Raw genomic sequence first — 9,202 nt, 5'->3', positions numbered from 1 at the left:
TTGATGAATGCAGAGTCCCCGGCCTCAGCTCTGCTCTGTTGAAACAGTATCTCTACGAGTGGGAACCTGCAGGTTAGGAATTCCAACCACAGGCCACTGCCGACGTTCGTCTTTCTAAACCTAGAAAAGTGTCCATTTCGACACCCCCAGATGATTCTTCTGTCCACCAAAGTTTGAGCATCGTTGTTCTGGCGTTTTATAGCCCTTGTTCCGAACTGTTCGGAAAAGGAAGGGCGAGGAGGGAACGTAACCTTTTACGACGGGTATGGGTCCCCGGAGCGCAGGCTCCTTGACGCAGGAAGGCAAGGCAGGTCTCGAGGAGCCGGGAAGTGGGCACACAGCACCTGCGTACCAGGGGGCTCCAGACCTCCCAAAGCCACCGCGGTTTAGCAGCCTCACGCTAGCCTCGGTCGGGGTGGAGGAGCAAAAGAGGCTTTTTCCCGCGCTAGACGCCCAGCTACAGAGCGCACCTGGGGTGCCCGCCAGGTTTGGGAGGAGGGGCCGGTGAGCAGCGCGGGACTCGCTCCTCGGAGGAACTCCTGTAGGGCGGGGGTGGGAGAGGAGGAGGCGATAAAGTGGGGGGCGTTTGGGATTTAGGCCTGCCTCCCACCTCCCCAACCTCCGCCCCCGCGGCCACCTTCCGCTCTATAATTGGCCGCCGGCGGGCCTTCCTTTCCTCTTATCAGATCCTGGGCGCCCAGCAGGAGGGGAGCGCTGGAGAGGAGGAGGCAGCTCCAGGCGGCCGGGAGTGGGAGCGGGAGAGGGAAGGAGAGAGGGCGAGGAAGAGGGCAGGGAGAGGGAGAGAAGCTAATTAAAAGGGGCACACAGCGCAAGGGGAGTGAGAGCGGTGCACCGCCAAGAACCAACGCGCCCGAATTTGGATCTCCCCTAGGCACCAAGAGGTCCCCAACTTTGGCTGGAACCTTGCTCTGCACAGGTCAGTTCCGATCTTTCTCTGCCCTTCTTCGAGTCGGCTTTGAAAATTCTCTTCGTGTGGAAGGAAAAGTGCAGAGGGCGAGACACCTGCGGATGCAATGCAATGCCATGGGCATTTTCTGCAGCACGCGCCCAGGATGGCCCAGGGACCTTTGGGGTGTGGTGGCACGATGCACCCGGATGCCTCCTCGCGGGGGTCACTGGGCAGGGAGATTGGAGGTGCTGCGCGGCGCCAATGCAGAGACTGTGAAGATGTGTTGCTCCTGGGATCTTTTCCCTGTACTTGGGTGTTGTGAGCGCACGGCGGGAAGAAGCAGCTTTGGCTGCAAGACAGTGGCGACTTGAACATTTCCAAGTAGAAAGGGTTTAGTAAAGGCAACAATCTGGTGAGAAAGTGGTTTAGGGATATGTCTTGGAGGGCTGTATATAAATAGAAAGCACGCTGTCTTTATTTAGATTGTGTGTGGGGTCGCTTGGGAGAGCAGTCGAATGAGATCATAGGCGACAAAACTCACCCAGACACCCCTTGGCACTACCATAGATTAGCGCTGGGGACCAGACGCTAGACGCAAAGAGGAGCACCCAGGCAGGGAGCGCTGATGGAGGATGTTGGCGGTAGCCGCTCCTCCACGTCTCTGAGTCAGGAAACCCGGATGCTTCGCGCATTTTGCTTTGGTGTCTGGACTCAGGGGGCTCCGGCTTTGAGATGCATCACCAGGCTGTGGTGTTGGAGGGTTCTCTCTGGCCTGGCTTTTCCACTCCTAACTCCCCCCCCCCCCCCCCCATTTTATTCCTCTGGACCCCTCCTTCGAGCCTCCTCATACGCAGCGCCTGGGCAGAGATGACTCCGGCGGAGCTGGGCTTTGGCATATGGTGCGCACAAGCAAGACAGAGTTAGAGGCGGGCCGAGAGGATCCGGCGTGGGGTCCCTGGAGTGGCCTCAGTCCTAGGTGCGCGTCTGGACGCCGCCTGCAAGTCCAGAAACACAGGCCCTCTGATTTGGACCTGGGTTCTTAGGTCCTCTGCGGGCAGCGTGCCCTGTGGCGCTTGAGCTCCGGGCTGACACGGGGTCGCCCCTTCTGCCTAGGTGCGGGCTTTGGACTTGTCCTTAGGGAAAGTGCCCAAATGGGGCTCGTGTGCAGCTCTCACAGGAGCCTGGATTCCTCTCCCCTGCCCTCCCAAATCGCTTCTGGAGCTGCTACTGAGAGCCCCACTCCCTCTGGAAGTTTCGGAGAGTCCTCTGCTGGCAGCAGTGAAAGGGGGGTGAAGCCGGCAGGAAGAAAGAAATATGGGGCTAAGACTTCGGTGGCTCTGTGGGGTGCAGAGATAAAAGCGCTTTTCCGAAACTCCCCTGTTACAGGCTCTGGGGCGGTTCACCTTCAGAGGGCCAAGGGGGTCACTTCCTAGCTGCCCCGTGAGATAAAGAGGCCCTATTCGAATCCAGCAAACGAGCTTAAGCTGGGTGCACTGATGAGAATTGGTGTTGAGTTTCTGACAAGATGGTCCAGTTCTGCACACAGAGAATTGCTGGTAACTTTAGAATTAGTGAATGATTAAATGAATGAATGAATGGATAGCATTTGGCTATTTGGTTGTTCGGAAAGAGCGACTTGGTTGGATTTCCTCTGAACCTGGCCGCAATGGCATGGTTACTGGAAGACAGACTTCAGGATAGTAATTTTTTTTTTTTTTTGAGGAAGATTAGCTCTGAGCTAACTGCTGCCAATCCTCCTCTTTTTGCTGAGGAAGACTGGCCCTGAGCTAGCATCCGTGCCCATCTTCCTCTACTTTCTATGTGAGACGCCTACCACAGCATGGCTTGCCAAGTGGTGCCACGTCCACACCTGGGATACGAACTGGCGAACCCCGGGGCTGCTGAAGCGAAAGGTGTGCACTTAACCGCTGTGCCACAGGCCAGCCCCAGGATAGTATTTTTTTAAAACAGCTTTATTGAGATATGATTCACATACCATACAAGTGTCCAATTCAGCGGTTTTTAGTATTTTCACAGAACCACTGTGAATGAGGTTCCTAACTACGTAACCATCACCACGATCAATTTTAGAACATTTTTATCACTCTGAAAAGAAAACCCACACCTATTAGCAGTAACTCCCCATTTCATCCCAACCTCCTCCTACTCCCTCCACCCAGCCCCTGGTAATCATTAATCTGCTTTCTGTTGACATTTCATATAAATGAAAGCATACAATATGTGTGTGGTCCTTTGTGACTGGCTTCTTTCACCCAGCAAAATGTTTTCAAGGTTTATCCATGATGTACAGGATACTCTCTAACTAAACGCTGAGCATCTTCTCCTTTTCTGCCTGGGGAGCCCTTAGCTGGGAGAGACCTGAACCTCCAGTGCAGCCCTGACCTCCTGGGGGTCCCTTTGAAAAGACAGGAGCCACACTGGTGAGGCCTCTCAGTAATTCCCTGGGTAGGATTTCTTGGAACCCATCAGAATTCCTGGAGCAGTTTTGGGTAGGTCCCAGGCTTCAGGATTGATGGGAGGAGCCCTTTGGCCCTTATTCTGCTGCTAACATTCCAGCTGAGGATTTCAGAGAACTCTCGGGGCCTTCCATGAATGTTTTGTTTTTCAGAATCAGTCAGGGCTAGCCTTCAGAATGGGCTGAGCGAACTGGTATGATTTGGGGGGCACTGGGGCAAGCCCCAGCACCCCAAGAAGACCCTTTGGGGTGTGCTCCCTTCGGCTTTTAAATTCTTCCTAGTGTCACCTAATAAAACACAAAGACCATTTGCCTGTTTTCAGCTGACAGTCTCTGCAGTTGTGTGACTGGAGAACCACATTTGCTGTCATTTGGCTCCTAAGGCAGCCAAAGGACCGCTGTTTTCAGGGCCTGTGAAGCGTAACCCGATTCCTTTGAAGGACAGGAGCCTTCCCGAATTGCTTGCCGCAGGCTGAGGTGGCGGTGTTTGAGCACTGAGCTAACAAATTATCTGAGATTACTACAGTTTGTGTAGAACAAGATCATTGGTAAATGAGGCACTAGGTGGTCCCCGGGGCAACAGGGGGGCCACTGGAGGTGGGGGAAGGGAAGAAGAGGTAAGTTTAAAAGAAAATGACAAAAACAAACTTCCCGCTTGGCGGATTTGCCCCCATGGTGCTGGAGGTCAGGAAAGCAATCTCCGCTTGCTGCTTCTGTAACTAAATAAAAAGTGGCAAGGATCCAGCTACTCTTCTGTCTACAATCTGCCTTGAGTGAAGACCAAACCTCATCCTGTTCTGGTGAGGGGTGACTGGTGTGTGTGTGTGTGTGTGTGTGTGTGTGTGGTGGAAGTGCTGGCATTTTTTTTTTTTTTTTGAGTACCTGTCCTTTTCTCCTTTAGAAACACATTTAAATCTTCCAGTTCCTTGCAGAAGTAAATATTATTCTTCCTGTAGAGATAAGCTCACTGAGCCTCGGGGGCATAAACTACCTTGCCTGGGGTCACAAAACCAGCAAGTGATGGACACATGGTTAAGAAAAGTCTATATGAAATTTGAACCCAGATCCCGTTGGACACATTCTCCCTCAGCTTCTTTGATGGGGGTGGGGGAGGGGCGTGCGACTAGCAATGGATTATATCAACTGAGGCCATACAATCTAGTAACTGAAATGGGATGGAAGGCAGACAGATGTGGGTGAAATCAAAATTTGCTCCTTCTGTGCCCTGTCCATGGGCACATCAGTGCTCTTGACAAACTTTTCTGTCAACTGGCCTTTGTTGGAGCTAGCCTGGCAGGCGTCTCTAACTTTGAATTTTATGCAGCAGTGCTCACGGTCTTTCTCCCCAGAAATTACCTGGATTGTTTATGAAAATTGATCTAGAGAGAGGCCAGCCTTTGCCGAGTCCATCTGAATGTCTTAGAATGTGTCTGTAACTAGGGCCACTCAGGGAACCCTTTACTGGATAAAGATTTCTTCCTGAATGGCTTTCTGCCTGGTTTTGTAGAAAGGAGCACACTGAATTGATATCTAAAAATGATATTCTACTACAGGATTTTTGCTTCCATTCTTCCTGTACTTTCCAGCCCTGCCTCCTGCCATGTACTGAAACTGTGCTAAGCATTCACAATGCAGTGGTGAATAACACACTTTGGTGTGTAGGAATGCAAATAGCCAATTACAGTACAGCGTTAAGTGCTGCAGAATGGAAAATAAAAATTGCTACTGTAGGAACCATGGAGGCGCATCTGGCCCACACTTGGAAGATCAAGGAAGCCTTCTTGAAGGATGTCTGTGTTGAGATGTGCAGTTATCTTGTATACTGTCCATATGTAGTATAGAGTTTAGGTAACAACACTTCTCCACTTCTTTGACCAAGAAGCTTTGTCAGTCCTTAACAAAAGAAGGAGGAAAAAAAAAGCCAGGTGATGGATTCCTGAGTCAAGAAACCGTCGCTCCAATTTGCCATACTTTTGGGATGGCTCTGCCTTCTATCGCATAGAATTTACAGCAGTAGTTTAAGACTGTTTGAGCAGCTGTGTTTCTGGGGCTGATTGTCAGTCAAGTCCCTTTCGTTGGAGTCATTCACAGGGCTGCTGTTAGCCTACGTAGGGTCTTTCTATGAATTAGAAATATGTGCTCTGTCTGGGCAGGCCCGTGCCATTGGGAGAAGAAAACAGCGTCCTTTCCTCTGGGTAACACAGCTTTGCATACAACTTGAAGAGCAGAGTGTCTGCTAATTTCAAGCATCCCTCACTCTAGGCCAAGTGCAAATTGTGCAGTGCGTCGGCTGTGACCTGTACACATCAACCCTGATCATTCACTCATTGATCATTCAATCAATCAATATTTATTCATTGCCTTTTATGCTCTTTGAACCTTTTTCATTATAGTTAAACTCCCCATCTAGATGTCTTATAGTACCTAAGACCCAGAAGGTAAAAACAGTTACTGAGGCCATGAATTTAGCTGGAGAGTTGCAATGGGATAAGGAGCAAATGTACCTCATTGGATGTCTGGTTGGTGACAGATCTAGGCCAGTGCTACACAAATTGTGGTCTGCTGGTTGGTGCCCATCCACAAACTGTTACTTCTCCCCTGATAAGATAACATTGCACCAGGATGTAAATCAAATGTCACTAACCACACTGTTAGTTCAGCTGAGATATTTTCTCATAGCAAAAGTTTCTTGGTAAAAGAAGCAAGACAATGCATAGATTTACATTTTGGCGTAAGCCAAATTGTGGACCAATAACAAACAGTTCACGGAAGAGCTATGTTGAATGACACCAATCTAGGCAACATTGGCCCATATCCGGCCAGGAAGGAGATTTTGGCTCCTTTCTGTCTTTATACTATTTTCTTTTCTCTCTTTCTCTTTCTCTTCTTCTTTTCTTTGTTTCTTCTGCCTCCTCATCCTCATCTTTATAATTTCCCCTCTCCTCTCCTTTCCTTTATGACTGTTTTACTAATCCTTCCCCTCCTTTCGATGTTTCTCTCTCTTACTATTTCTTTCTCTACTTTTTTGATGCTGTGAATTTGATTCAGTTGTTTATATTTTAAAAAACAAAATGAGGGGGCTGGCCTGATGATGTAGTGGTTAAGCTCATGCTCTCTGCTTTGACAGCCTGGGGTTCCTCAGTTTGGATCCTGGGCCCAGACCTAGCACCACTTGTCAAGCCATGCTGTGGCAGCATCCCACATAGAAGAATTAGAAGGAGTTACAACTAGGATATACACCTAAGTACTGGGGCTTTGAGGAGAAAAAAAGAAAAGAGGACTACTGGCAACAGATGTTAGCTCAGGGCCAATCTTCCTCACCAAAAAAAAGCATTAAAAAAAAATGGTAAGCAAGCTAATTGGTTGTTAGCCAAAAGGAATAAAACAAAACAAAACAAAAAACAAAATGAGAGGAGCCCAAATACAAAAGATAAAAAATGAGAATGGAAAACAATCACAAAATTAGAGGAAATTAAAAGAATTGAATAGAGATTAAAATAATTTTACACCAATAAATTAGAAAACTTGGATGAAATGGATTTATTTTTAAATAAAATACAAACTACTAAAACTGACCTTAGATTATACAGAAATTATGAATAAAACAATAGGCATAACAATTTTGAAATAGTTTATAAAAAGTAGCCTCCCCCAAATGCCAAACCTCCATGGTTTTGCAATTGAACACTAACAAAAATGTTAAAATATTGATAATACTAATGCTATTATAACTGTTCCATAGTACCATATACAGAAAGAAGGGAAACTTCAAAGTTCTTTTTATAAAAAAAAAATACTGACATAAAAATTTGACACAGCATAAAATAAGAAAGCTACAGACTAATATCACTTATTAATATAGTATACTTATTAATATAGATAGCATATTAGCAAATAGAACCCAGTAACGCATCAAAAGAATGACATGCCTCTCTACTTTCATTAGTTACTGTATAGTAAGGCTTGCTATTAGAATTGTGAGTCATCTGACTTCATTCTTCTTTTTAAAGGTTATTTTTAGCTGTTCTAAGTCCTTTGCATTTTCCATGCAGTGTTTAGAATCAATTTGTTAATTTCTACAAAAAATGACTTGTCGAGATTTTGATTAAGATTGCTTTGAATCTATACATTAATTTGAGGACATCCTAATGATATTGAAGTTTTCAATCCATGAACATGGAACACTGCTCTATTTATTAAGGTCTTCTTTAATTTCTCTCCGGAATGCAGTTTTGTCTTTTTGTAGTTTTTACACCAAAGAGTATGGAAGTCTTGCATGACTTACTAATTTCTAAGTATTTTGTGTTTTTTCATGTTATTGTACATGGAATTAAAAAAAATATTTTCTTTTCCACTTGTTTGCTGCTATAAGCATATGATTGATTTTTGCCTGTTGATCTGTGTCCTGTAGCCTTCCTAAATTAGTTCAAGTACATTTTAATTTCCTTAGTAGGTTTTTCATGATTTTCTATGTAAACAATCATTTTGATTATAAATAAATACAGTTTTACTTCTTCCTTCCCATTCTTTCTTCCTTTTATTTCTTTTTCTTGCCTTATTGCACTTGCTAGGACCTCTAGTACAATGTTGAATGAAATGGTAAAATGTTACAGTGTTGACATCTTATCTCATTTTTGATCTTAGGAGAGAAACATTCAATATTTCACTATTAAATGTGAGATTAGCTGTGGGTTTTTCATAGCTGCTCTTTATCAGATTGATGAAGTTCCTTTCTATTCTTAGTTTCCTGAGTTTCTTCTTCTTTTTTGTGAGAAAGACTCACCCTGAGCTAACATCCGTTGCCAATCCTCCTCTTTTTTCACTTGAGGAAGATTAGCCCTGAGCTAACAGTGGTGCCAGTCTTCCTCTATTTTTTGTACTTGGGATGCCTCCACAGCATGGCTGGTGAGAGTGGAGTAGGTCTGCCTAGGGGATCTGAAGCCACAAAGCCAGGCTGCCAATGTGAAGCACATGGACCTTTAATCACTCAGCCACTGGGTCAGCCCCTCCTGAGTGTCTCTTTAGTCATGAATGGGTAGTGATTTTCTCAAATGCTTTCTCTGCTTCTATTGAAATGAGATATATATATATATATCATTTATATATATGATTTCAGTCTGTTAACATACTGAATGATATTGATTTTAAAATATTAAATGAATCTTACATTCCTAGAGTAAACCCTACTTGGTAACAATTATTATTATTTTTATGTATTACTGAATGTTATTTGATAATATTTTGTGAAGGATTTTTGTATCTATGTTCAAAATGGGTGTTCTGTAATTTTTAGTTTTTGTAACAATGTTTGGTTTTGATAAAAAGATTATGCTAGCTCACCTTTGTTTTCTGAAATGATTTCTGTGGGATCAATGTTATGTCTTCCTTAAATGGTTGATAGAATTTAGTAGTGAAATCACCTAGGGCTGCAATTTTCTTTCTGGGAATATTTTTAATAACAAATTCAATCTCTTTAATAGATATAGGCTATTGGGACTTTTTGTTTCTTCATATGTCTGTTTTAGCAAGTTGAGTGTTTCAAGGATTTTTTTCCCATTAAACTGAATTGTTAGATTTATTGGCATAAAGTGATTAATATTTTTCCTTATCATTTTTTGATGTGTGAAATATATAGTGATGTTCTTCCTTTTATTCCTGGTATTGTTAATTGTGTTTTCTATCTTTGTTCCTTGATCATTCTTTCTAAAGATTTTCAATTAATATTTCAAAGGAGCAAATTTGGCTTTGTTAATTTTCACTAATGTTAGTTTTATATGTTGTTGGTTTTTACTCTTATCTTTGCTAAATCCTTTCTT

At 44.5% G+C, this 9,202-nt stretch overlaps 1 protein-coding gene across 2 annotated transcripts in view; it reads left to right on the top strand.

Moving 5' to 3' along the window:
• The first annotated feature begins 676 nt into the window (after window positions 1-676).
• COL14A1 (collagen type XIV alpha 1 chain) overlaps window positions 677-9,202 on the top strand; it is a 218,234-nt gene continuing 209,708 nt past the window's right edge. The window contains exon 1 of one of the 2 annotated variants that reach the window (XM_046641998.1): window positions 677-937. The gene's annotated coding sequence lies outside the window, so the exon portion shown is untranslated. The remainder of the gene's footprint in view (window positions 938-9,202) is intronic. The other variant, XM_046641999.1, reaches the window with a different exon arrangement.

Source organism: Equus quagga, chromosome 16 (genome assembly GCF_021613505.1).
Source record: "Equus quagga isolate Etosha38 chromosome 16, UCLA_HA_Equagga_1.0, whole genome shotgun sequence".
NCBI lineage: Eukaryota > Metazoa > Chordata > Mammalia > Perissodactyla > Equidae > Equus > Equus quagga.
Note: the sequence above shows the minus strand (reverse complement) of the source record. Positions and strands in the feature narration are given on the sequence as shown.